The sequence below is a fragment of the Monodelphis domestica genome, chromosome 7 (assembly GCF_027887165.1).
Source record: "Monodelphis domestica isolate mMonDom1 chromosome 7, mMonDom1.pri, whole genome shotgun sequence".
NCBI classification, from domain to species: domain Eukaryota; kingdom Metazoa; phylum Chordata; class Mammalia; order Didelphimorphia; family Didelphidae; genus Monodelphis; species Monodelphis domestica.
This window is the reverse complement of record NC_077233.1, coordinates 166,208,124-166,234,721: the sequence shown is the minus strand read 5'-3', so window position 1 is coordinate 166,234,721 and position 26,598 is coordinate 166,208,124. Positions and strand designations below refer to the sequence as shown.

Genomic DNA, 26,598 nt, shown 5'->3' with positions numbered 1-26,598 from the left:
GGGCTATAAAACTGTGCATACCCTTTGATCCTGTAATACCACTATTGGGTCTTTATATCCAAGAAATCATAAAAAGGGGAAAGAACCTACTTGTACAAAAATATTTATAGCAGCTTTTTTTGTGGGGGCAAAGAATTGGAAATTGAGGAGATATCCATCAGTTGGCTGAACAAACTGTGGTATATGTTAGTAATGAAATACTATTATACTGTAGGAAATAATAAGTAGGATGATTTCAAAAAAAGCTGGAAAGATTTTCAACTGATATAGAGTGAATAAGTAGAACCAGGAGAACACTGTACACAGAAAGAGCATTCCTGCATACTTTATTTCACATGAATCTATTTACAATTTTATTTTGGGATTTTGGTTCTGTATGAATATTATTTCACAATGACCAATATAGAAGTATGTTTTGCATGATAATGCACATGTAATCCAGATCAAATTGCTTGCCATCTCAGAGAGTGAGGAGGGAAGGAAAGAGGGTGGCAATTTAGATCTTATAATTTCAGAAAATATATGTTGAAAATTGTTATTACATGTCATTGGGAAAATAAAATATCTTTTAAAAAAAGAACTGGTTATCTTCTTGTGTTTTATCTTTGGGCGTCCCCCTCATTCTTTATAGTTTCATAACATTATTTTTAAATTTCTTTGTAGTGGTTGCTCCGTCCATTTACTTTGTTATAGTCACAGCACATTTTATTTTCCTAGCCCTGCTTACTTTATTTTGTATCAATTCATGTAAATCTTCCCATTCTTTTTATATTCATCACATTTGCTTCTTACAACATAGTAATATTGCATTACATTCACATGTCACAATTTGCTTAGTCATTCTCCAATTGATGAAAATCTACTTTGTTTCCAGACCTATGCTATAAATATTTTGGTGTATGTCTTGCTTTTTGTCTGTCAATAAATATTTATGAAGCATGCTAGAGCTATAAATAGGAAAAAGAAAGACAGTTCCAACCCTCGAGGAGTTCACAATCTAATGGGAGGACACAACACACAAAAAGAAGCTAAAGGGGTTGGGATGGGGGTAGGGGACAAGGAGTGCAAGTTGGTGAGAAAGGAAGAGATGGCTGGCTGGGAGGAGTTTTTTGTTCAGCCCTCCACTCCTCCCATCAGATGGGCAGAAAGTACTGATGGTACTAATGAGGTGTGTGATTATCAAAGCTGATGCAAATCTCACAGGAGGAAGAACTTCCTGAGAGTGAAGTTTCCTGGGGTCATGATGAACTGATGGGAAATGATCTCCTAGGCGGCACAAGTTCCTGTTTCAGGGGTTCTTGAATTTTAATCTTACAAGGTTTTGAATCAATACATGATGACTTGATTGTGAGTAAAGTATTTTATGTTTTGAAGTAGGTCGTACATTTTAAACTGTGGTCATTTCAAAGAAAAATGTATTTATACTATTTTTTATAAAGGTCAAAATAGGCTAAATCAATCCATGTGCAAGAGGAATGTCCAAGTAAAGACTACATTTCCCAGGATGCCTTTGACTGTCCTGAATCTGTGCTTGCCATAAGAAGAGATTGCATAAAGAGACAATAGCCAGAAAAAAAAAGAGAGAGAAAGAATGGTTGCAGCTGTTGGGGTTGATGACCACAAAGAGGAAGAAAGACAAATGGGAACAGTGCAGAAGCGACTGTGACTAGGGTGCCAATTAGGCATGAGATCAGCCAAATGGGGAACTATGTAGAGAGTCAGAATTAGAAAGTAGGCAAAAGATTCTAGAGGGAATTGTATTCAAATAGTAATGGCTAGACTGTGTTCAAATCTCCATTTTCTCCATTCCAAAGCCATAAGTCTTGGAGGAGCTTGCTTCCCAAAACACTCTGACAGAAGACAAGGGATGAAACTACACTTGGAAAAAATGTGCAATTGTTTCCCTGTTACTTTTTTTATTTGCTTCAATCCTAACCAAATGTTTTACTGTTTGACTACTGTCTTATGACAGACCCTTAAAATTTTAGTAGTCCATAGTTTCAAAATGGATGGGGGTACACTGAGTCAGATGAGATAAACTATCATTGAAAATACTTCTGCAATTTGAACCCCAGTCCATGTGAATTCAGAGATGAATAGAATATGGGTTGCATGTGTTTGTTTCTTGTGATTATAATTCCACAAACAGGAGGAGTTCCATTTGAGAAAGTAGGAGACAGAGGAGTCATTCCTAAAGAATGAGTTGGCAAAAAAGGGTGAAGTGGGAGAGTTATTGCTACTCAGCTGAAATTCTTTTGCTGATACATCAGTTCTTTGAAAAAGTCAATTGTATCCTGAATCTACATACAGACAATTGAATTACTCCTAGGGATAGAGAACCAATAAACAAATGTGAAGTGAGATGGTGTCTTCCAAAGGATCTCTCGGTGAGATATATCAGAACTGAACCCCTCAGAGACAAGGAACCATTATTATTTTAACTGCCTGGAGAATTACCTAAGATTTCATCACCAATGTGACCCTGATGTCATACCTGTACTGCCAGTAGCAATGTTTGGAGAGCTACAGGGAGGAGAGGAGAAAGTCTCCAGAGAGAAATTAGTATTCATAGGCTTAACTAAATTTCCCAGAAACTCTGAAGGTCCAGGTCTGAACTGTTTAAGGAAAGTTCTTAATACTCCAAAGAACATCTGGATCCTCAAGAGAATTTAAATGGCTTTGGCAGATGAATAGCAAAATGCATTGCACTTAGTCAGGAAGATCTGACTCTGAATCTTGTCTCACACACATACTATCTGTGGGCAAGTCACTTACCCACTGTCAGCCTCAATTTTGTCATCTGTAAAATGGAAAAAATAATAGCACCTACCTCATTTGGTTGCTATAAGGATAAAATGAGTCTGTGTAAAGCACTTTGCAAATCTTAAAGCATTCTATAGCTTATTAGCAACATAAGCACTATAAAAGTTAGCTGTTACTTCTATTATTATATAAATCCAAGAAATTTATCAAGTTTGTGAAAATGGACCCAGAAGCAAGTCTAAAAGATACTTATGGACAGATGTGAACAATATTTTATTATAGTTATACTTTTTTTTTAGGATTCTCAAGGTTCAATTCAGCACATACCAAACCCCACCATAATTAAGCACTTCCCCTTACCCTCCCATTTGGTACTGTGGATTTTAGATTTACTCCACCCTGCTTAGTCTTTAGAATTTTAGCAACCAGGAATGTGTACATCCACACTTAAGGATTAAATGTGGAGGAGGAAGGTCTATGACCTGTGTGTGCTAGCTAGCAAATGACAAATCAGAAACAACTGACTAACCCCCTGGGCTGTCCAAGCCAAGTTTAAGCCACCATTGGTACATGTAAGACAGAGGAAGTGACGTAAAGAACTGCCTTTATATTTCTCAGCACTTCCTGTGCTGAGGGACTTGGTGGTGGAACTTGACTTGGAGGAGCTCGAGTGTGAGACTTCAGACTGCTTCCCTGAGATGATCACATGGTAAGTATTAAGGCTGAGTCCCCTTTCCTTGGCTTTTCTGGAGGCAACAACCTCCGGAAAAGCCCCTTGGCTGAGGCTTCTGAACTCCCACTGGGTTCAGACCAGGCCTGGGCAAATATCCTCCCCTTTTCCCTCTCTCTCTTATTCTTAATCTCTTCCTTCTATTGTAAATAAACCACCATGAAATTTCATTCTGACTTGAGTATTTCATTGGGATTTAGAATTTAAATCCTTGGCAACCAACTAAAAAGTATATTCAGTCTCAACTCTAAATTTTACCTGTAATAGTCCTGAGTCTCTGGGAAGAATTTTCACTAAAATCTTCCTCTGATGCCTTGAACTCACCATGTCTAAAACATAATTTATTGTCTTTTCTCCCCAATTCATTCTTCCTCCTGATTCTCCTATTTCCATTAAGGGTTCCACCATTCCTCAGATAACCTAGTTTTAAACCTAGGGATCATCCCCAAGTCATCACTCACTCCTAGATCCAATCAGCAGCCAGGACTTGTAGATTCCCCTCTTCAATATCTCTCAAATCTGTCCCATCTCTTTTTTTTAACCCTTACCTTCCAACTTAGAATCAATACTAAATATTGGTTCTAAGGCAGAAGAGCAGCAGTAAGAGCTAGACAATAGGTGTTGTGACTTGCCCAGAGTTACATGGCTAAGAATTGTCTGAAGCCACATTAGAACTCAGGATCAACTGTCTCTAGGTCTTGCTCTCTATCCATTGAGCCACTTAGTTGCCACCACTCTTCTCCTTACTAATAATAACTGCCCTAGTTCAGACCCATCACCTCTTACTTGAACTATTGTAATGGACTCCTAAGTAGAACAGTGGCTAAAATCCAGACCTGGAGCCAGGAACACAAGTTCAAATTTGGCTTTAGACAGTTACTAGCTCTGTGACTCTGGACAAGTCACTTATTCCTGTTTGCTTTAATTTCCCCATCTGTAAAAATATGCTTAAGAAGGAGATGGCAAACCATCCCAGCATCTTTGCCAAGAAAACCTCAAATGAGGACAGAGAGTCAGAGACAACAAAATATCAACAACCCAAATTGATCATTCTGCAATCCATCTCTTCTTTATTGAATGCATCCTCCACAGAGCTATCAAATTAATATTACTGAGTTGCAGGCAAGGGTGTGCTAGGAAATAAATGTTTAACAGTCAGCTCTCCAAGCCAGTTGTTGAAAAGTAGGACATATTTTTTAATTTAATTTGCACTACCAGCATTTTCTCCATCATTCTCTTAGGCGTAGGCTATCAACAAAACAATAAATCAAGCTCTGATTTGTAGGGTTTGCAGATTTCTCAGGTGTAAATGCTCACACTGGAAATTTAACAATTGGCTCTCCAAAAGGAGCTGATTTCAAGACACCTCTAGGTATGACCATGTCATTCCTATTCATGAGAAGGCTCAGTGGCTCCCTAGTAAATCATAGCAACATAGATCTAGAGTTTGAATAAATTACAGAGATCACCTAATCCAACTCCCCCATTTTATAGATGAGAAAATTGAATTTCAGAGATTAAATTGTTCATAGTCCCACAAATAGTAGTCAGCAGAGGCAGAATGGGAAACCGGATCCTCAGACTCCAGAACAAGTGCCTTTTCAACTATATTATGCCATCTCCTGGACAATTAGCTTCAGGATTATGAAGGATATGAATTCCCTTACTTGACACTTAAATCTAGCTCTGGAGCATATCATTCCAGGATGATGACATTATTCCCCATTACTCATGCCATTCTCAAGTTGAACAGAAACTGCTTACTATTTCCCCATATACAATACCCTATTTCCCAATTCCATGTTGTTACACAGACTGTTTCCTATGCTGGGGTATTCTCCTTCTTTACCTGACTTCTTTCAAAGTTCTACTCAACTGTTACCTCCTTCAAGAGACCTTTCTGGATTCCCTCAGTTATTAGTGACCCCATCAAAATGTTACATTTATAGCTCTGTTTTGACCCAAGCCTACTGAAGCTTGAGATAGTTTTGTGGAGAGACATATTTTCTTTCCGCCTAAGTGGAGAAAAATGTTACTCCTTACTGAATTCTAGAATGCTGAGCACATCTTTGCATATATGCATAAATAACTTACTTTAGTTTATTGCTGAGACTTCAGTAACACATGTAATATGTAGATTGTCTGAATATTGAGTTACACATTTAGAGAGAAGAGATCCAGGGAGGAGAAGGTCTTTGAAGTCCTCATAACCACCAACATATACATAAGCCAGTCCTATCATGTTCCTTCACCTGGGTTTCAAATTCTAGATACTGAGAGTAGATCTCTTTTGGATGTATCTCTTCTCTCTTGATTTGAGCTGTGATCTCATCTTGCTTCCAGATGAAGAGCTCACTGACTTTTGTACATTATTTCATATATTCTAATCGTTGGATTTCTTTAATTTCCATCTTTTAGGTTTTTATGCTATTACTACTCATGATAGTCATTTATAAATGCTTGATGGGAAGGAGATTATAAGCTAAAGGATGTCCTTCCATGATTAAGAGTGATTAGCTCATGAATTTCAGGTAGTCAATACTTCTTGGGTTATACTTCCTGGATCTATTTTCCCAGGCAATTGTTTTTTCAATGAGATATTTCATATTTTCTTCTATTTTTTTATTTCATTCTTTTGATGTCTCATGAAGTCATTAACTTCCATTTGCCCAATCCTAATTTTTAAAAAATAATATTCTTCCATTATATTTTAATAAAAATTCAAGATTTTGACATTTTTTGTTCGAGAAAAGATCTTCAAGGAAGAAGCTTGCTAACTCCTATATCCAGAGAATGAACTGTTGCAGAAAGATGCCAGAAAACCTATACTACATCAAGAAGATCCAGAATGAACTTTGGGTGTAGTTGATTGAACTGAAGTTTGATTGAACATTTATTTGAATGTTTACTCTTATGCCAAAAGGGGACTTCCCCCTAATTGGTTTTTGTCAATGCACTCAGCAAACATTGGTTTTGCTGTCTTTCTTCTATTTCCTTCTTTATCTAACTATTGTTATTTCCTCTTAGAAATTGAATATTGTATGCATCTGTAGTTAGAAGTACTTTAGGACTACAAGATGATTATATTAAATGATCAATGGGGAGACTAGTCTCCCAATGATCATCAGGGGGGGGATTGTGAAGATTAAATTTAGCTATTTCCTGATTGTAACAATGAAGATACTTAGTTTAACAAAATCAGAGATATCTTGGGAACTCTAAATTACTCCACCCTACTTAGACTGCACTTTAGGGGAAGATAAAGTTGTAATCTCCTGATTGAACAATGAAGGTACTTAACTCTTACCTTATAGTGAAGCTAGAACTTTAAGCTAAGTCTATTTTAAGATCTTAATACAAAAAGGTGTTAAGTAACTATAAAGGTTAAATTAATCACAAAAAGGTTAAGTAACTCACAAAAGGTGAACTTAAAGAAGTGTTAAGTAACTCTAAAGATATAATCTAATCAAAGAAGATGAGAACTAAAAAGAATGGGCATTTAGAGAAGGAGACACAAGAGTGAAAGGTCTATATATTGGCTCATTTCCTCTCTCCGGTACCTTTTGCGGCAGAGTTGGCTGATAGCAGCCTGCTGAGCCTTTCGGCATCTTAGTGTGGCTACAGGCTATTGTCCAGTTTGGTGGTGAGTTTCTGGCTGAGTTTTCATCCTCTTCAGAGACCTAGAGGCGGAGATTTTAAACTCCTCCTGCCACAGGCCAGGCAGGAGAAATCCTATATTCTCTTCCCTCCTTTTCCTTAAATTCCTTTCCTCTATATTAATTAAATTACCATAAATTTCCAGACTGACTTGGGTATTTTATTTGGGATTTTCCCAGGTGACCAATTAACTCTAGATTTTAAATCACAATCCTAAAATTATCTTTACACCATGACCTTTTAAACCTACTTTTCCATTTGGTCAATTCCATTTTTCATGGAACTCTTTTCTTTATTGGATATTTGTGCCTCTTTTCCCATTTGACCAATTCTGCTTTTTAAACTGTTCTTTTCTCTCTTTTCTCTCTTTTTTTTCATTTCTTTTCTCCATTTTTCTTCCATCTCTTTTATTTGATTTTTGAATTCCTTTTTGAGCTCTTAAGGCACCTGAGACCAATTCTTATTTTTCTTTGAAGTTTTACATGTGTCTGCTTTGCTCTCACTGTCCCTTCTGAGTCTGTATCTTCCTCTTCTTTGTCTCCATACAAATTTTCTAGGGGTTTTTTTTTGCTCATTTTTCCAGTCTTTTTTTTTTTACCTTTTACTTTTATCTTAAAAGTGGGCTCTGTTCTCAGGGTAGAGAGTACACACTCTTAAACTTTAGTTTTTCCTGCTGCTACTTTCAGATCTAGTTTTGGTTTTTTTGCAAGTTTTGGTTCTTCCAAGGTTGCCTATGGGCTGGGATTGCCTATTGTGACAAGGAAATCACTTTAAAAGACTGATATATATTAATTTAAGGTCGTCAAGGAATTCAGCTATGTAATTCCTAAATGAAAACTCAAGTCAGCAGTCAACCTTTTATAGAGTTTAATTACAAACAGGAGGAAGAAAGGAATTAGAGATAGAGAGAGAGAGGGAGAGAGAAAGGGGAGAGAAGGGAATAGGGCTTAAATACCCCCTCTGTTTAGGCTGGGCCAAAAGGCCCAAGCCCTTAGATAGCTGAGGCAAAGAAAGGAGATCAGTCCCTATTACTCACGTGACCAAAATGGAGAAACAGTCTCAGGGGCCTCCACCTCCAGCTTCCTTCAGAGCCAACTCTCAAAGCACCACCTCTCAGACCAAAAAACTCTCCAACCAACCCCCCTCAGTCCTCAGACCCCTCTATCTTTAAGGAAACCATCCAAGTTCCCTCCCCTCAGTTCTCACATCTACCAATCACTGTCCATGTCTTCCCTGTGCCTATGGTGGCTCTAACTTAACCCAGGACCGCCCAGAGGTCTGTGGCTTTGCACATGTCTGTTGAAGGTCATATTCTCAAATAATTAAATCTTGATCTTTTGCTACAGCCCTTCCTAAATCCTGTTACCCTGAGTAGGGTAGAGATTGGAATAATTAAATTTTGATCTATGCTGCAGCCCTTCCTAAATCCTGTTAGGACTGAGTAGGGTGGAGATTGCAATTTCCAAGACCTGGTTCTGTCATTCCAAGTATCTCCATTGTATCAATTCTAAAATCAATCATGACTCAAAGAACTTCCTGTTCTATGCTTAAGCATAGGTCAAAGCCCTTTCCATTGTTCAGCAAAAGGTTTCTGTCCTAAAGTAATCTTAAGAAGGGAGGAGGAGGAACCTCCCATGCCAATGGGGTTCACATTCCAATAGAGTTCCCACTATCAATAGGAAATTTTTCAAGTATGAAATTTCCCAATGGTGAAATTTCCAACATTTATAAGTCTAAGAAATTTTAAGGTTTACACTATGGGCTGGGAGTTCTAAAAGCTGAATGTTCAGTCTCTTCTAATGACTGCTGGTAGCTTCCAGTACTCAGAGCACTGTGAGCTACTTTTACCTAGGGTTAGGGACTTCACTACAGGCTTCACCAGTCCAAGAGGCACAGACTTGGGACTTCCCTGCAGGCTTGTGCCAGGGCTTGCAACTTCAAGGGGTAGGCACTGGATGCTCTGCTATTGGCTTAGGCAGGGTCCCAGGGACTTGAGGTTGGCTTGTTCCCAGGTTCAGAACATGATACAGTAAGTGGGTTTGTGGACAATTGTGTGTAATTTTACTCCAGGTTACCCTTTACCTGTAGTTACCCCCCCCCATTTAATCCTGTGGGGGGTGTATACATTCCTAGTGGCTAAAAATCTAAAGAATAAGTAGGATGGGGTTAATCCCATTTTCACATACCCCATGAAATAGACCCTCTCTGCCTATCTTTTAAGTTGTTTTCCACAGGATAGTTACTTCACTCCATCCTTTTGTTGGTTCTGTTAAGCCAGTATTCATTTTGAAATGCTATTTTAAGTTAGTTTGAGAGAATTCTCAGAGAAATTCCTTTCTCAGAGAAGCTTTCCATGCTGCTAACTCACCATCTTGGCCCATCCTTTAGAGTGACTAGAGAAAAACCTTTTCATTTTGAATCCCTAAACATTTTACCCCTATATAACTTTGGAGGTAATAATAAATATAATCCCAGCTCAATACCCCTTTCAGAGATAGGAGAGAGCCCTGCCTTCAACCCTAGATCCTACCTGCCTTTCCCCTACCCACCTAGCTATGAACAACCCTCCTCCTTTCCACAAAGATAGCCCAGACCTCAAATAGCTATTCATGGCACCTCAAGCATACATACATCACATATATTCTTTTTGTACATATTGAGTATATTATATACCTATCTCCTATTGCCTAGCTGAATGTAACAGGAATGTCTCGATTTTTAATCTGGTATATAATTAGTCACATAATAAGTGCTTATTGATTAATTATTACTTAGAGGTGAACCTGAATTTTTCAAGGTTATATCACTGGAGATCAAGTTCTCACAAAGTGAAAAAGACATAATGTAGACCTGGCAAGGACTGGGCTATCTCTTTTTCCATGACCAGACTAAGTTCAGGAAGATTCATCACTAGAAGGCTACCCACAAATTTACGAAGGTTTTTTGGGCCTCAGCAATTAATGAAGACCTATCTACTGTGGCACAGGGGAGTTGCAGTTTGCATCAATGTAAGCTGTTTTGAAGTAATGAGAAAAAGAGAGGGGATGTGTTTATAGTCAGAGGACATGGTTCTATCAATTTAAGGATAACTGGAGAATGTTCTCCATGACCTCAGTTCAGGACATTAAAAGGATAGTGTCTAGTACATCCTTTGTCAAACTGAAATGCCACTTTTCAGTATGAAAATGGAAAACTGAGAGACAAGAAAAGTAGAGAAAACCATGGTGACCTAAGGTTTGAACCACTTGAGATTGTCCCAGCTATTTGTGTCCATTAAAGTCCCCTTATCCCCAGACATACTTCCCATTTTCCTCTGTCTAATGGAAGCAGTAATAGAACAATCAGGAAATTTCAAAGCTATCTAAAGGTATTGATGTTTGGGCGTCTTTGGGTACCCCTTCCTTCCAGATAATGGCCATCTAATGGGGTCCCAACTCCCCACTTTCCTAGTTACATGTACTCAACTCAGGGCAGTAGTTCCTTATTCTCTCTAGAATAAAATACAAATTCCTCAGGTACACATTGAAAACTTTTCACAATGTGGCTCCACACTACTTTTATAGACTTATTGAGTATTGCTCCTCTCCAACAGCTCTATTTCCAGATAAATCGGCTTATTTACTATTCCCTAATCTCTACGAAACTCTTCAAAGCTTTACACAGGCTCTCCCTTATGCTTAGAATGTACAGAAACTTCTCACTTCAGCAAATCCAACATTACCCAGAGAATTCTGAAAGATATCCACATTCCAAAAAACACCTATCTTTTCTTCAAAACTGAACTCATTTGTTACTTCTTGTGAGAGGCCATTCCTGATCCCCTTGGTTGTTAGGGCTCTCCTTACTCCTCAAATAAACATGCATATGCTTAATTGTATGCACATTAAAAGAGGCAGCAAAAAGAATATATTGTACCTTGAGTCAGAGGATCTTGTTTTCAACTCTAACTCCATCACTTACTTGGAAAATATTACTACTTATGTAACCATTGTAAGTCATTCTTTGGGTCTCCATTTCCTTATCTATCTTTAATGCTTCCTCTGGGCTACAAATTCAAGTCATACTCCCAGGTTAGATTACCTGGAAGATGATTGTCCCAGATTCAAAGTACCTTTGGGGGTATCCACTACAAAAACTAGAGTCAACAAGGTTCTACCAACATTTCATTAGTCAGCCAGTAGAGAATAATGTTAACCGCTCAAAGCAAAAGCAATTACTGAAATAACATAGTAATAAAGGCAATGATAAAACATCTCCCCCATAAAACTCAAACACATTCTACCACAAGCGCACCCAGCATCGGAGCAGATACACATATAGAAATCACAAATAAGGAAACACATATAGACAACATATGTGACCAGGATATATTCAAAGAAAGCCACCTCACATTTCCTCAGGTTTCTAGACCACTGAAATTTAGATGAGGCTCCCACTGACCTTGGCTTCATAGTATTCATTGAAAGTTATTCCTTTGGATATTGCTTGATTTTAGTAACTTCTAATTTCTGAATCAGCTGAAATCCTTACCTAGAGAACTTTTGTGCTGTTCCAGAAAGAATAGGAACTCTTATTCTAGAACTAGCAGATGATTCCCTAGTTCTACTCCCTGAGAAAGAAGTCTGCTATCTCATTAAGAACTCAAGCTAATGCCTTAGCCTCAGTCTTTCCTTTCAACAACTCTTCCTATCACAAGTCTGGGTCCCCTTGGTCAGAGATCTCACCCTAGCATATGGTGACTACCCAATATACTTCCCATCTTTTTGAACTAGGTCATAAACCAAGTAATAACCATTTGCTCAAAAATCACCAAATAATTTAGGGGTCTGGAGTTCCCTAGTTTCCAAATTCAAAGTCCCTCTCATTTAATCACGTAAAGAAGTAGATGAGAAAAAGAACCAAGGTGATCTAACACCCCAGAGACAAATCAATGGCCTCTAACTTTGGTTCCTTGTTAACTATCCCACTACACACATAGGCCACTCATAGTTTCACATTCTTTATAAACTATCCTTACATTCTGAAAAGGGAAAGGTCTAAAAGGGGCTAGACTTACCTGTAGAGCAAAGAAGTTGGAGCTGATGGCCTCGAAGGTCCCTTTTAGCTGTTTGTCCTGCAGACTTTCAGAATTTGACACTTGTCATTGGAATCATTAAATTTAATCACTAGTTTTCTTGGAGTTTGAAGTACTGTATTTTTTCCCCATATAGGCAATCGATAGATTCTTTTGATTGGTATTTTGTTTTCTGTGTTCAGGATTTCTGGGCAGTTTTCTTGTGTCCATGATGTTCAAAGTTTTTGGCTTGTTATGTTCTTTTGAGAGACCTATAATACTTAAATTGTCTCTATGTAGCCTGTCTTTGAAATAAATGTTTCACTTCTATAGAGACTATGTTTTCTTTTAAAGTTATTTCTTTTCACTTCTCTTCTTTCAGATTGTCTTTCACTTCTCTGCATTTGCATTTCCAATCCACTTTCTCTCTTTCTCTCTTTGGAGATGTTTAAGCCTCTATATATTCAAGTTTTTCTATTCTGACAATTAATTCTGGTACTCTTACCATAAATTCTGCTTTCACAATTCTTATTTCTCTTTTAATCCTTTCTGGGATACTATTCTGCTGTGATTTCATGCTCACTAGAGGATTCCAAGAGTCCTCTGTTTCATCAGATACCAGTTCAATTACCTTCATTTTATTGTATTTATTTATAGATGTCTAGACTTATTTGGGTAATCTAGTGCCTATCTTCTCTTTTGTTAATAATGTCTTCCTTATTGGTTAATTGGCTTGTGGCTTCTGCTCAAATTTTTTAACTGAGTTTTCTTTCTTCTAAAATCTTTGGCATTTTTGTTATTCCCCCTCCCCCCTTATATACCTATCATTCACTGTCTGGCTCCTTCCCCTGTGATGGCAGTTGTCCTAGGGTCAGGCCTCAAAGTTGTCTAAGCCTCCTTCTACATAGGGTAATTTGCATTTTGACAGCCTCAGTTTCTTTCCCAAGTGACTTCTGGAGGGTTCAGATCACCTTTGACACAACCCTGATGGATCCATACTTGGGCTGGCATCCTGTCCAGTTACCTTTGTTCCTCAGTTCCCTGGCTAAGCATTTTTTCAAAACAACACAATGCTATACTGCAGTCCTAGCCTTTTGGTTTTCCAAGGCAGAAAGATGGAGTAGAAGAAGAAGCTAAGTTCTGTTGTACAACAGCCCTGCCCAAGCATGGTAGCTAAATAAGGAGGAAATGCTGATTGAGATTGCTAGGGATTAGAGATTAGCTTTCTATACTGTTAATTCATCATGTTACTTCATTAGGGTTCTTCTTGTCTTAGAGAGGCTTGAGAGGTTATAAAGATAAGAGAAATTATCTAGTCCTAAATCCATCCTTCATATTAAATATATCCCTCCTGTCTATGATACACTATGATCCTATGTTATAAATGAACAGTAGGTTTTCAATTCTTTTAAGGCACAGATCATTTCATTTTTGTCTTTCTGTTTCTAGTACCTAGCACAATACCCAGAATATGAGACATTTAATAAATAGACCTTCAGTTTTGGGTGTAATGGAGGGGTTCATGGGTGATAAAGAGAAAACAGGATCCAGGAGAGACAGCTGATAGTTTAAGGTTGGCTCAGAGAGAGAAGAGTGGGTTTTAATTAATTTCCCCCTTCAACCTCCCTTCTCAAATATGGTTGCTCTCACAGATTAACTCTTGTCCCCCTCCACTCTTTAGGCCCTAAAGGTTTTTTCTCAGGACAACGTCTCTTCCCTTCAAGCTGTCCCACTCACACTTGAGTCAAATTTGGGAAAGGATAACCACTTTAATATAAATTAAGTCAACTAGGGTAACACAAAGAAAATGGCTGGCAGGGAAAGAATGGGTGAGGAAAATGGGGAAGGGGTTCCCTTCTCTTACTACACCTTTCCCTCCTTCCTTGAGTTTTGGGGGAACTCAGTCCTTGGCAGCCTGAGCCCTCTGAGAGATAGTCAGGTTGACTGACCCTGGTCTTTGGCCCTGTTAAGATTAAAATTAGTTTCTAGTAATAAAAGTATTATATTTTATGAGGTTTATTAAAGATTAAGAAATAAAGAAAATATAAAATATAGAAAGCACGTGCAACCTACATTTAGCCTGCCTGGTAGAAAGCCGCGTGTGCCCAGAAGAGGAAGCAGAGAGAGAGAGAGAGAGAGAGAGAGAGAGAGAGAACCTGAAGTACATGGAGTCAGCTTAAATATAATTTGTGACCTTGCACTCAGGTGAGATTCAGGGAGATTAGAGGGCACTCTAGGAACTAGCAAGGACTTCTGGGGATTGAAGCCTGGGGTTCAAATCTCCATTTTTACAGCCCCCTGTCCACAGTTCAGACCGAGGGTACCAGGAGCTATGAGGTAAAGTTTATAGAGGCTCAAATGTCTTCTTCAGATCTTCCTTCAGTTGGGAATTGGGGGGGGGGGGGGGAGGGGGAGAGAATGTCCAGTCACCAGGAGATGAAAAGGATGGGTATATCCCAGGAGAAAGGCCTGGCCAGACCTCTCCTCCTAGGCTTCTCAAGGTTGAGAGAGCTATCCAATTGAAATACCAGCCAGAATCTTCTGTTTTCTCAACATTCCAGACCTCCTGGGACCCTCACCCTCACCCCCTCGAGGTGAGCAGATCCACAAACTCTTCAGTCTGGCACTTTTCCTATGTGTAAACCCTCTGTCACATGGGAAGTTATTTTGCAATCTATTGTCTTATCTTCTCCCTGCCCCTTCCACTTCTAAAGTATTTGATTTTGAACTGCCATAAAATCTTAGGCTTTGAAAAGAGTTGAAATAAAATTTAGCTAAATGTATTGTTCTATGCAAACCTCAAACTTGCCAAATAGTATGTTATCACAACTTTCTGCATGTGGCCTAATCTTGATTATCAGACATATAATAATATCCATTATTATCAGCCTGAATGTTCTCTTTGGGGCATATATTATCATTTTAATAGCAGAGGCTCTCAACCTCTCAATTTGTAGCAATGAGAATACATAATGCATATCAGGTATTTACATTCCGAATCATAACTGTAGCAAAATTACAGTTTTGAAGTAGCTACCAAAATAATTTTTTGGTTTGAGGTCACTGCAACATGAGGAACTGCATTGCGGGGTCACGGCATTAGAAAGGTTGAGAACCACTGCTTTATATCAAAGAACCTGAAAAGAAGTATGAAGAATTTTCTATCCAGGATAGAAGATAATTTTGTTTCTACACATAGATGATGAAAGAATTTGTATGTCATTTCATGACAGTCTAAAATCATGTCTAAATCATAAGTCTAAAAACAGATATCATGAAAGTCTAAAATATGTATTTAAGAAAAAAGCCTGAAAAATAGGAAGACATCACCAAAAAAAGAGACTATCTTTCAATATGATTGCATGACAGGTCTGGAGCTTCTTCCATCTACTATATTATTGTTGAGATAAGTTGGTGAAGCCATCTACCAACTCCAATAATGTTCCTCATGGGACCTGAAAAGAGGAACTAGAGACTGAGTGATTATAGGTTGAAGGGTTAACATTTAGGGAAGGAAGAACTTAAGGCAAGGAAATAGACCCAGAGACACAGAGTAGTTCATCATAGCTTAAGCCTGACAGGGAGTTAGCTCTGATGGTTGTGAATTTCAAAACTATTCCACCCTGATCAGACCATTCTTTAGAAGATCTGATTCTGAGCAATAACAGTAGAGATACTTGGAATAACAGAATCAGGTCTTGAAAACTACATTTCTCCTCCCTTCTTAGTTTAACAAGATTAGGAAGGTCTGCATCAAACTCAAGATTTAATTATCTGAGGAGATGGCCTTCAATAGACATGTGCAAAAAAAGGACAGACCTCTGGGCAGTCCTAAATCAAGCTTGAGCCACCATTGGCACATGTGAGACGCAGGAAGTGAGGTAGAGAACAGCCTCTGGAGTTCTCATAACTTCCTGTGGAGAAGGCTAGAGTGCAGTTCAATCCTGGAGCTTGAGCTTAGAGGAGCCCCACAGACAGCTTTCCTTCAGACCGGTCACATGAGTGATAAGGACTGACCCCTTTCTTTGCTTTGGCTCAGCCTGAGCCAGAGTGATTCTGAGTTAAACTCCTTTCCTTCTCTCCCTCTTTCCTTCTCTCCCTCTCTCTTTCTCCCTCTAATATTTTCTTCCTCCTCTTGTAATTAAATCACCATAAAAATTTGGCAGCTGACTTGGATATTTTATTATTTGGGATTTCCCTTGGTGACCATTTAAATTTAGATTTTTTCAGTCTCAACTATAATATTCACCCTTTACATAGTAAAGAGCTACCTCTTAGCCTGGCATACTGATTTTTATTGAGGTTACAAGAAGAGGGGGAAGGGAGAATGATAATCAAATGGGTGGTATGACAGACAAATTAACATTATATTAATTATATTGTCACAAGGTACAAGAGCGGATCCTAATACAACTGGTATAGCTAACACCCAGATCAAGAGTTCATTTGACCTAAGGTATGTTAGCCTTATCAGATATAAATGCTAAATAAGTGTTATTGGCAATACAAAGAGACTATGACAGCTAGTCAATCTTCCAGGAGTTCTGAGGATGGGAGAGGTAATAATTTCATAAGGTCAAAGTCCTAATTTGAACTCAAAGACATAGAAAATGAGCACATAGCTCATAAGAGTGGCTTTTTGAGAATCTCTATAATATTTTCAAGATTTGTATATGCCTGGACTGCTACAGTTGGAAAGTGGAACGAGAGAGAGAGAAACAGAGAGGCAGAGAAAGAATAAAAATTTAAAGATTAAATAGATGTCGAAATGTTTAGAAATTTTTTTGTTTCTTAAACACACATCTTTTTTTTTTTATTTTTACTGTTATACAAAATATACTTCCATACTGGTCATTGTTGTAAGAGCAAAGTCATTCATATATAACCAAAACCCCAAAATAAAATAAAAAATACACTGATGTAAAAGATGACTCCCACAGTTCTTTTTCTGGAGATGGATAGCATTCTCTATCATAAGTCTTTCAAGATTTTTCCAAAAACATTGCTTTGCTGAGAGTAGCCAGGTTTTCATAGATAATCATTGTCTAATATTACTATTATTGTGTACAATGTTCTCCCAGTTCTGCTTATTTTGCTCTGCATCAGTTCCTACAGATCTTTCCAGCTTTTTCTAAAATTATCTTGCTTATCATTTTTTATAGCACAATAGTATTCCATTACCAACATGTACTACAATTTGTTCAACCATTCCCAATTGATGAACATCCCCTCAATTTCCAATTTTTTGCCTCTACAAAAAGAGCTGCTATAAATATTTTTGTATAAGTTGGTCCTTTCCCCCTTTTTTATGATCTCCTGGGTATACAGACGCAGTAGTGATATTACTAAATCAAAGGGTATGTAGTTTTATAGCCCTTTGGGTATAGTTCCTAACTGCCCTCCAGAATGGTTGAATCAGTTCACAACTCCACCAACAATGCATTTGTGATAGACACACATTTTATTTATACCTTGCAATGCTAAACATGAAAAGATTAATGAATATATATCAGAATCATTCATTTAGAGCTACAACTTTAGAGATCATTATCCTTCCTCCTCTCTCTCCCATGAAGAATTGAGGCCTAAAGAAGTATGAAGTATGAGAGCCAGGATTTTGTGTGTCATTGACACATTTTGACAGTCTGGTGAAGCCTACTTATGCCTTCTCAGAATGTGTTTTTTGATTCCCAAGTGAAGGGCATACTAAATTTTAGTTAAAGGTTAATGGAATTATTCTCTTTTTACCACATCCATACCTCCTACATCCCATTTCTTCCTTCCCTTTCCCCCAACATTTTAAAACTATAATGGTTAAATAGGGATTTTGACTAAATAAGAGAGTTATAAAAAATGGTGACCGATTATTACCCCTTAAATCAGGAAAACTATTAGCAGCTTTTAACAATTGTTTAATTGTTAAAAAAAAAAAAAACCCTGGTGAACTAGGGCTTTGCTCACCCAGCATGTGAAGACTGCTTCGGCGGAACAGGCAGAAGAAACCAACAAGAAGGTTCAACGGCTGAGAGGGCGACGCAGCAAGGCACTGTGGAGTGCTTAGGGTGTGATGGAGCACAAAAGACAACACGACCATCCAATGCAGCTGAGGAAGTCTCCAGGTGTAACGACTTTTCGTGCCAATGGACCCAGGCTTCCAATGCCGAGAGAGTGGGACTGTCTCTGTGCATCGACTTTTCCACTTAAATCTTCATGCACAGGTGTCTTTGTGCACAAAAACGCACAAAGACAATCGTCATCCTCGGTTCGAGAGACAACCAACAAACAAAACAAAAATTGTAATATTAGTAAAAAGAGGAAAATATGGAAGGGAAAGAGGTAAGAAGATTGCCTAGCCTACCCTAAAGACTAATCCAGTGAAATGAAGCTCACTTGTGACAGAGTTCCAATCTCCACATGGGAATCCTAGTCATTCACCAGCAAGCCAGGCAGAATCCAGGCAAAATCCAGGTACAGTCCCAATGCAGAAAAACTCTATTGAGCTAAACTTACTGAGGCAGCAGTGAACCCAACAAGAAAGTCCCTGACACCAAGAAGCTCCAAAGTTGAAAGTTGAAGTCCTGAAGCCAAAAACTTCAGTCAAAAAGCCCAAAGCTCCAAGTGGAAGTTCAAGTCCAAAAGTCCCAAGGAGCAGTCCTCCAAAGAAGAAGTCCAAAGGAGAAGCAGTCCCAAGGAGAAGCCCCTTGGACAGGAAGTTCAGAGCTTTTTATAGTCCTTTTCCCACATCACTTCCAGTCCCTTCCCCGCTTTACTAAGTACTAAGGTACTAAGTAGGGGTCCTTAAGTGTTTGATTAACTTAAAAGTTGCTGATTGACAAAGAGTTTGATTCACTCTTCACAAAACAAAATATTAGTTTAAAAAAGAAACAACATAGCATTTGACCCCAGACACCACACTAGCCTTCAGGTTTACTGAGAAATTTCCATTAATTTATTTCAAGACAGAGAGCAGACCAATAAGGCATACTGGCCAGAGAAAGGCAATGTCTCTCAGCTTGAATTTCCCAGTCTTGTTCACTGAAAGCCAAAAGCTTCCCTCTCAGAAAGCTGTTTCCAAATCCATGAAATCGATTCAAAAGGAGAGGAAGTTAAGGAGTTTCAGGATCAATTGAGGTCTGTGAAGAGTCCCACCCACCACCAAAGGTCTTAGAATTTATAGAACAATTCCCTTGTCATGATTTTTCCCCTTTTAAAGGTTCAGGATGCCAATATGGAAATTATCATCTTTGTGATTTTTGTCCCTCTCCATTTTCTTTGTCTCTCACTCTTCCTCTCCTCCCCTTCCCCCCCCCCCCAACTTTAGAAGATTTGAAAATTTATAAGAAACTGGGTATTTGGGCACCATTAAATCAATCTCACTCACCTCCTCCCCTTTCACAAGTGTGAAATTAATTCTGAGTGATACTGATTACAACAACTGTACCCTGGTCCTGGTCAAACCTAATTACGATTTCATGCCAGGCTGCTCATTCCATTATTGTGTCTGGGTAATGTGGAGTCTATTTCCAGGCAGTGGCAGTGGCAGTGGCAGAGGCAGTGGCAGTGGCGGCAGCAGCAGCCTTTTCTAAGACAGCTCCTTGCTAATGAATAGGAAGAGTAAAGAAACTCCACATTGTCTCAGGTGACCTCTTTTGCATTGTAAAAGGAGAACAGGACTGATAAATACCCTAAGATGTGTAATTATCCTTTATTCAGTTTAACAATTAGTGAACACCTGGCCCCAGGAAAGTGAGAATGGCTGCTTGCTTTCCATCAGTCTCCTAGCTGAGTGGTAAGGTTTGCAGCTTCTCCAGAGTGGGCTATTTCCCACTCTGAGAAAAGAAAATGTAAAGGGGGGAAGGGAGGAAAGAAGGGATGTGTGTGTGACTTTGCTATTTGACAGGTGAATTAAGATTTCGGTGTTGATTCTGTAAAGGTTATAAGTTAGTGGCTTTCAGAGCTGTATCTTTTCCAGCACTTCCCTTTTGTGTTAGAGGTGACTTCTAGACAGAAAAAGAATTCCCACCAGCTCCTGACTACTGATACGTTTCAAGTCTAAACAAGCCCATAAAGAGCATCAGAGAACAAAAACTTCACATGACCATGTATGACCCAGGAGGAGATGAAAAGTCATTGTGTTTTGCCCAGTCACTGTTACCCAGGGTCTTGCAATTAACCTAGTTCTCTTTGGATGTTCTCTTCTTTCTTTTTTTTTCCCCCAAAAAAGCAAATGTTTTATCTCAGGCACAATAATTCCTTTAGGGAAAAAGACTGCCTATCTTTGACAGCAAATATCTGCCAGATTTCTTTGATCTCTGAATGTATTACATTTAATTTATGACATCGTCTCAACCCCTCTTTTGAATGACAAAATTCCTCTGCTACTAGTAAAGAGTTTAAGTGACAGGGTTTATTGGCCAACTTTTCTGGTTGTGTGTCTGCTGAGGCAAGAATTTATATTTGCCATTGTCCTTGGCAGACCCTTATGGAAGCCAAGAGGTCATTGGGTGAAGAAGAGAAAGGCCTCAGAACCATTGCCCAGGGTGTTTAGACCCATAAGATTTTTTCTTTCAGCTTGACACATTGGTGTGACAAAGTGTGATTAAGCTCTGAGTGACATGGCACCACCCAAATGCACACTTGACTTACTGGTAAGAGGAGTAGTTAAGCAGACAAATCTCTTTCCCAGAAATAAAAATGTTTGGAATGAAAGTTAAAATCATAGGGTAGTTTTTGAGTAAGTAGGATCAGAGCCAGGAAACATCCTTGGGAACATGTCTATCTTGGCAGTCAAGTGATACTGGTGATATAGCCTGAAAAATCCATACTACACAATTCTACAATCATCTTTTTTTCCACCAAGGCTAGAGATAAACTACCCGTATTTCTCTACTATCCTTTGCCTTTCCATGCTTCTGTTTATATCAAAGGTTGTTTTTTTTTTTTAAGTTACTTTGAATCAAAAGAATTCCTGGTTGTTTCAAAAGAAAGGCCCTAGTAGGTGTCATGCTTTTGCTCACTCACAGTAAATCTGTCTCTACCTAATTATTTGGAAGAAAGTAAAACTTAACCTCATAGTCTGATATGTTTAAAACTAGAAGAAAATGTAAAGATCTTATACAATCCTCTCATTTTATAGATGAGAAAGCTGAGGCCCTAACTGGTCACATAAGTCACAAAGGTGGTAAATGGCAGATCCGGGATTCAAACTCTCGCCCACTTTTCCAAAATGTTTCATATATAAGATGGGAGTTTAAATTAAGCAGGCTTCCCAAGTCTCAGGATCAATTTTTGTAGTGGTTGTCTTTTTTTCCTCAAGTTTACAACCTTTTGGCTAGCTCAAACTGAGATATGCACTTTCAAGATAAACACTAGTAACACCACACCATTTAATATTATCACTGATCTCAACATTTGAACTACTGGCAACAAGTTCTAATGAGGGAAAAGAAACAAGCAGGGAAGAAACAAAAATATTTCTTTTTGCAGATGATTTAAAGGTTCTAAATCTTTCTCCAGGAACCATCAACTCCCCGATCTTTACCTTCACTAAAAGTAAATATATGACTTGACTCATTTTATCAAGATTAGGTACATTTGAAATGACCCCCTTCTATTGCTCTTATATTTCCAACTTGAAATGGTTAAAAGGTTGCCAAATTGTAATAATTAAAATAAAAGTATGAGTCTGTTAGTAGCTTTAACAATTTAGTTTAAACAAAATAGAGATCGTAAAGAGAGGGAAATGTAGGAAAGAGGTAGGAACAGTTTAGGTAAATACCCTAATTTCATTCTGATAGAATGAAGTTCACCTCTGACAGGGTTCCAATCTCTAGTCAGAAGTCTCCAGCAAGAGCATCACCAATCCAAGAATGTGTGTTCAGACCACTGGTCTCCACCCATTAGCTCTCCCAGTGCATCTCAGGAACCAATCATAGTTCCTTTATTTGCCTGGCATAGTCCAGTGGGGCAGCGCTTGTGAGATCAATTTCCTGTCTCTTTGGTTTCAATTTCCTTTCACTGCACATGTTATCCTTGCATATCTCAATGATAAAGGACCTCCAGGTCCCTGATTGATTAAATTAAAAGAGAGAGGAATTCCAAGTCCCTGATTGGAACTCACGCCCCTTCGTTTTAATTTAATCAATCTCACACTCCTCCCAGTGATTTTAACCCTTGTTCTAATTCATTGCTCCATTTCTAAGGAAGAAATTTTCTTTATTTCTTTTTCTTTTCTTTTTTAAAAATAAAACTTACCTTCTGTCTTAGAATCAATGCTAAAAATCAGTTCTGAGGCAGAAGAGTGTTAAGGACTAGGCAATTAGATTTCAGTGACACAAGTCACTGTGTCCAAGATCATACACAGTGTTTGTGGCTAGATTTGAACCCAGGACTTCACATCTCCAGGCCTTGCTCTCAATCCACTGAGATACCTGGTTGTCGAAAGAGATAGTCTTAATCTTCACTAGTACTAATTCTTTCATCCATAATCCTGACCTCATATTCTCCTGTCTATTTGATGCCCTCACTCTATCAATCATAACCCTTCTCTCATGGTTTCAGAAAAACCTAGGAAGACTTATTGAATGGATACAAAGTGAAGTGAGAAGAACTAGGAGACCACTTTATACAGTAATAGCAATGTTGTAATAATAATCAACTGTGATAAACTTAGCTACTTTGATCAATACAAAAATCTTTCAAAGTATTCATGATGAAAAATGCTATCTACCTACAGAGAGAGAACTAGTAGACTCTGACTGCAGATTAAAGCACTTTTTTCTTTATTTCTTTTTTCTTAAATTTTTTTTACAATGTGGTTAATGTAGAAATATATTTTGCATGACTTCATTTGTATAATGAGTAGTATATTTCTTTCCTTTTTAATGGGTGAGGAAGGGGATGGAGACAGGAAAAAAATTTAGAAGTGAAAATAAAAATAAAAGATTTTTTAAATCCCCTCCCTCTCAGACATCTTTATTTCTCTCCTTCTGCTAGGCCTTTTAACTTATCCTACAGAATAGTTGAACAAGATGTTGAGTTCAGGAAACAGATCACAAATATGGAGTGGAGATATTAAATAATAATGATAGAAGATTTCAGTTTTCCATATATCTTCTGAAACTGGCTTTCTGTCTCTTGGCTAGTTTTAATGACAATTTCATTCTTCAAATGATGGAAGAAATAGCAAAGGGAAATGCTAAACCTACTTCTTACCAACAAGGAAAAACATGTTGTTGAATTTAAAATTATGGAAATCCTTGGAAAAAGTGACCACTCCATCTTAGAATTTGTCACAGAGATATGGAGAAAACTGGGGCATCATTTGACATGTACCCCCAGATTTGGGGAGAGCAGATTTCAAAAGCCTTTGAGAAAGGATGAATTAGATTAATATTATATAAAAGAAGTCAATCCAAAAAAGACAGGAAACTACAAAGAAAGTAATTTTGACTCTATAAACAGAAACATTTACCAATGAGGAAGAAAAAGAGGCACTATCTAAAAGAGGAACTATGGATGTTTGGAGAACTCATTGACCAACTAAGCTTGAAAAAATACATGTATAGAAGATAATGGCAAATTCCTATTCCAAGACACTAGAATAGTTTCCCTTTAGGAACCAAGTTAGAAAGCTTCAGAATTTGTTTACTCCAGAGAACTAGGTTTAAAAAACTCTCAACCTATGAGGTTAGCATTCCTGAGACTAAAAGGAATTCCCAATGTCCCATAGATCTTTTTTAATCGGTACTGTTGCCATGGAAAATAAAAAGGTGGAGGAGGATAGCATTAATTTTTGGTGAATGTATCCTTTTTTGACCTTTTATTATTAAATATTTTTATTTCACTTTATGGTTTACAAATGTTTTATCCCTTTCAAATGCAGAGCTTAAATCACTACACTTACCTGAGTTAAGCCTGGTCTAAAACAAAAGGCATATAAGAATAATATGAGTCATCATCTGGTAAGAATAATATCAAAAGTACACATAATGAGCTGAGGATGGCTAGGAATGCTAAGGACAACAAACAGGATTTTGTAAAGCTGTTATATGGAAATTCATTTTTTTTAAAATATATTTTATTTGATCATTTCCAAGCATTATTCGTTAAAGACATAAATCATTTTCTTTTCCTCCCCCCACCCCCCATAGCCGACGCATAAGTCCACTGGGCATTAGATGTTTTCTTGATTTGAACCCATTGCTTTGTTGATAGTATTTGCATTAGAGTGTTCATTTAGAGTCTATCCTCTGTCATGTCCCCTCAACCTCTGTATTCAGGCAGTTGCTTTTTCTCGGTGTTTCCACTCCCATAGTTTATCCTTTGCTTATGAATGGTGTTTTTTTCTCCTGGATCCCTGCAAGTTGTTCAGGGACATTACACCGCCACTAATGGAGAAGTCCATTACGTTCGATTATACCACAGTGTATTAGTCTCTGTGTACAATGGTTATATGGAAATTCAAAGAAAGCATAGAACCATTTTTCAGGCTACATGGGATGATGGTGATAGACAAAGGAGAGAAGGCAAAACTACTTGAATCCTATTTGCTTCTATTTTTTCTGCCAAAGAGAAAGATGTTTAGATTTAGAAGAATAAAAAAAAAAGACAATCTGTACTTGAAATTGAAGATAAGAGATGGTAAAAGGATGCCTGCCTATCCTCATAGAGTTCAAGACCCTGTTGAACTATATTCCAGAACTCTGAAAGAATTTGCTGATGGAATAAGGAATTAATATCAATGACCTTTAAAAGACCATAGAGAAAGGGAAAGGTGCCCCTGGAGAAGAACAAAAACAGAAACAGGATAGAGTCTGTGAAGGATGAGCCAAGTAAGCTTGACTTTGATTCCTAGGAACATTCTACAATATATGATTAAAAGAATGTACATCCCTTGAGGTTGAGATGATTTAATTTCTGGTTTTGTATCCCCAACTCCTAGCCCAAAGTCATGAACAGAGTACCTCCTTAATCAATGTTTGTTGAACTAAATTGAAAGTGATGGTTTGTGAGCATTAAGGAAGGGAAACAATGAACATTAAGAGCCAGAGGGGACCAGGTCACTTTCTTCAAGTATTTGAAAGGTTGTCAAATGGAAGAGGGATTAAAGTTATACTGTTTAGCCCCAGGAAACAAGACTAGCAACAGTGGTTTAAAGTTGCAGAGAGACTTTATTTAGGCTTAGAATTAAGGTAAAGTTTCTAAAGATGAAAACTATCCAAAAGTGGAATGGGATGCTACAGGTGGTAACAAGTTACTAGATTTTCTGGAAAAGGACTAATGACTGCTCCTTGATGTGTTGCAGAGAAAATTCCTTTTCGGGTATGGGTTAGTCTAAATGGCCTCCTTTAATAAGTCTTTACTAGTTTATTCCATTTTTCTTATAAGATGTTTCCCCTGATTATACGTTGGTACAATTTTTAATAGCTGTTTTCTGATATTTTTCAGGTCATGTTCTCTCTCTCCTTCTCATCCTTCCCCCTTCCCAAGACAACAGGCAATATTTATGTAGGGTGTACATGTGTTATTACATAACATGTATTTCCATGTTCATCATGTAAAAGAAAACACATATCTCTTATGCAAGAAAAAAAATTTGTGGAGGAAATATATTTAATTTTGTCAGTTCCTTCTATAGCAGTGGATAGCCTTTTTCATCATGAATTCCTTGAAGTTGTCCTGAATCCTTGCACTGCTGATGATAATTAAGTCATTCACTGTTGACCATCTTACTTTATTACTACTATTATGTACAACATAATCATGGTTTTGGTCACTTCATTTGGCTTCACTTCATATAAGTCTTTCCAGGATTTTTTGTGATTATCTTACCTGTCATTTCTTATGATATTCCATTACAATCATAAACCACAATTTGTTTAGCTGTTCCCCAACTGATGGACTTCCTTTCAGTTTCTTGTAGATGGCATATTATGGAATTTTGACTTTTAATCTACTCTGTTATCCTCTAATGTTTTATGAGTGAGTTCATCCTGTTCACGTTCACATTTATAATTACTGTGTGCTTCCCTCCATCTTATTTTTCTTTTTGACTACGGCCTCTGTAGGTTCACTTCCCTTTGGTTTGTCTCCCCCTTTTCGTATTCTATGCCCCCTTCTCAATTCTCTATAGGGTAAGGTGGGTTTCTATAGTTTAACTGCTTGTGGATGTCATTCCTGCTTTATAAACATATTCCAATGAAAGTAAGGTTCAAGCATTGCCAACCACCCTCTCATTTTCCCCTCCACTGTATTGATTCTTACACACTTCCAGATATGAGATAATTTACCCCCAATTTTCTTTCCTTTTCTCTTTTCCCAGTGTATTTCTCTTTCTTATCCCTTGATTTTGTTTCATTTGGGGATAAGGGTTTTTTGTTTGTTTTTAGATCTC

The 26,598-nt window shown here is 37.9% G+C and overlaps 1 long non-coding RNA gene across 1 annotated transcript in view; it reads right to left on the bottom strand.

Annotated features, from left to right (window-relative positions):
* LOC103095341 (uncharacterized) overlaps window positions 1-14,127 on the bottom strand; it is a 191,908-nt gene extending 177,781 nt beyond the window's left edge. Inside the window, exon 1 of the long non-coding RNA XR_470194.3 lies at window positions 11,591-14,127. This is a non-coding gene — a long non-coding RNA (uncharacterized LOC103095341). The remainder of the gene's footprint in view (window positions 1-11,590) is intronic.
* Window positions 14,128-26,598: the final 12,471 nt, after the last annotated feature.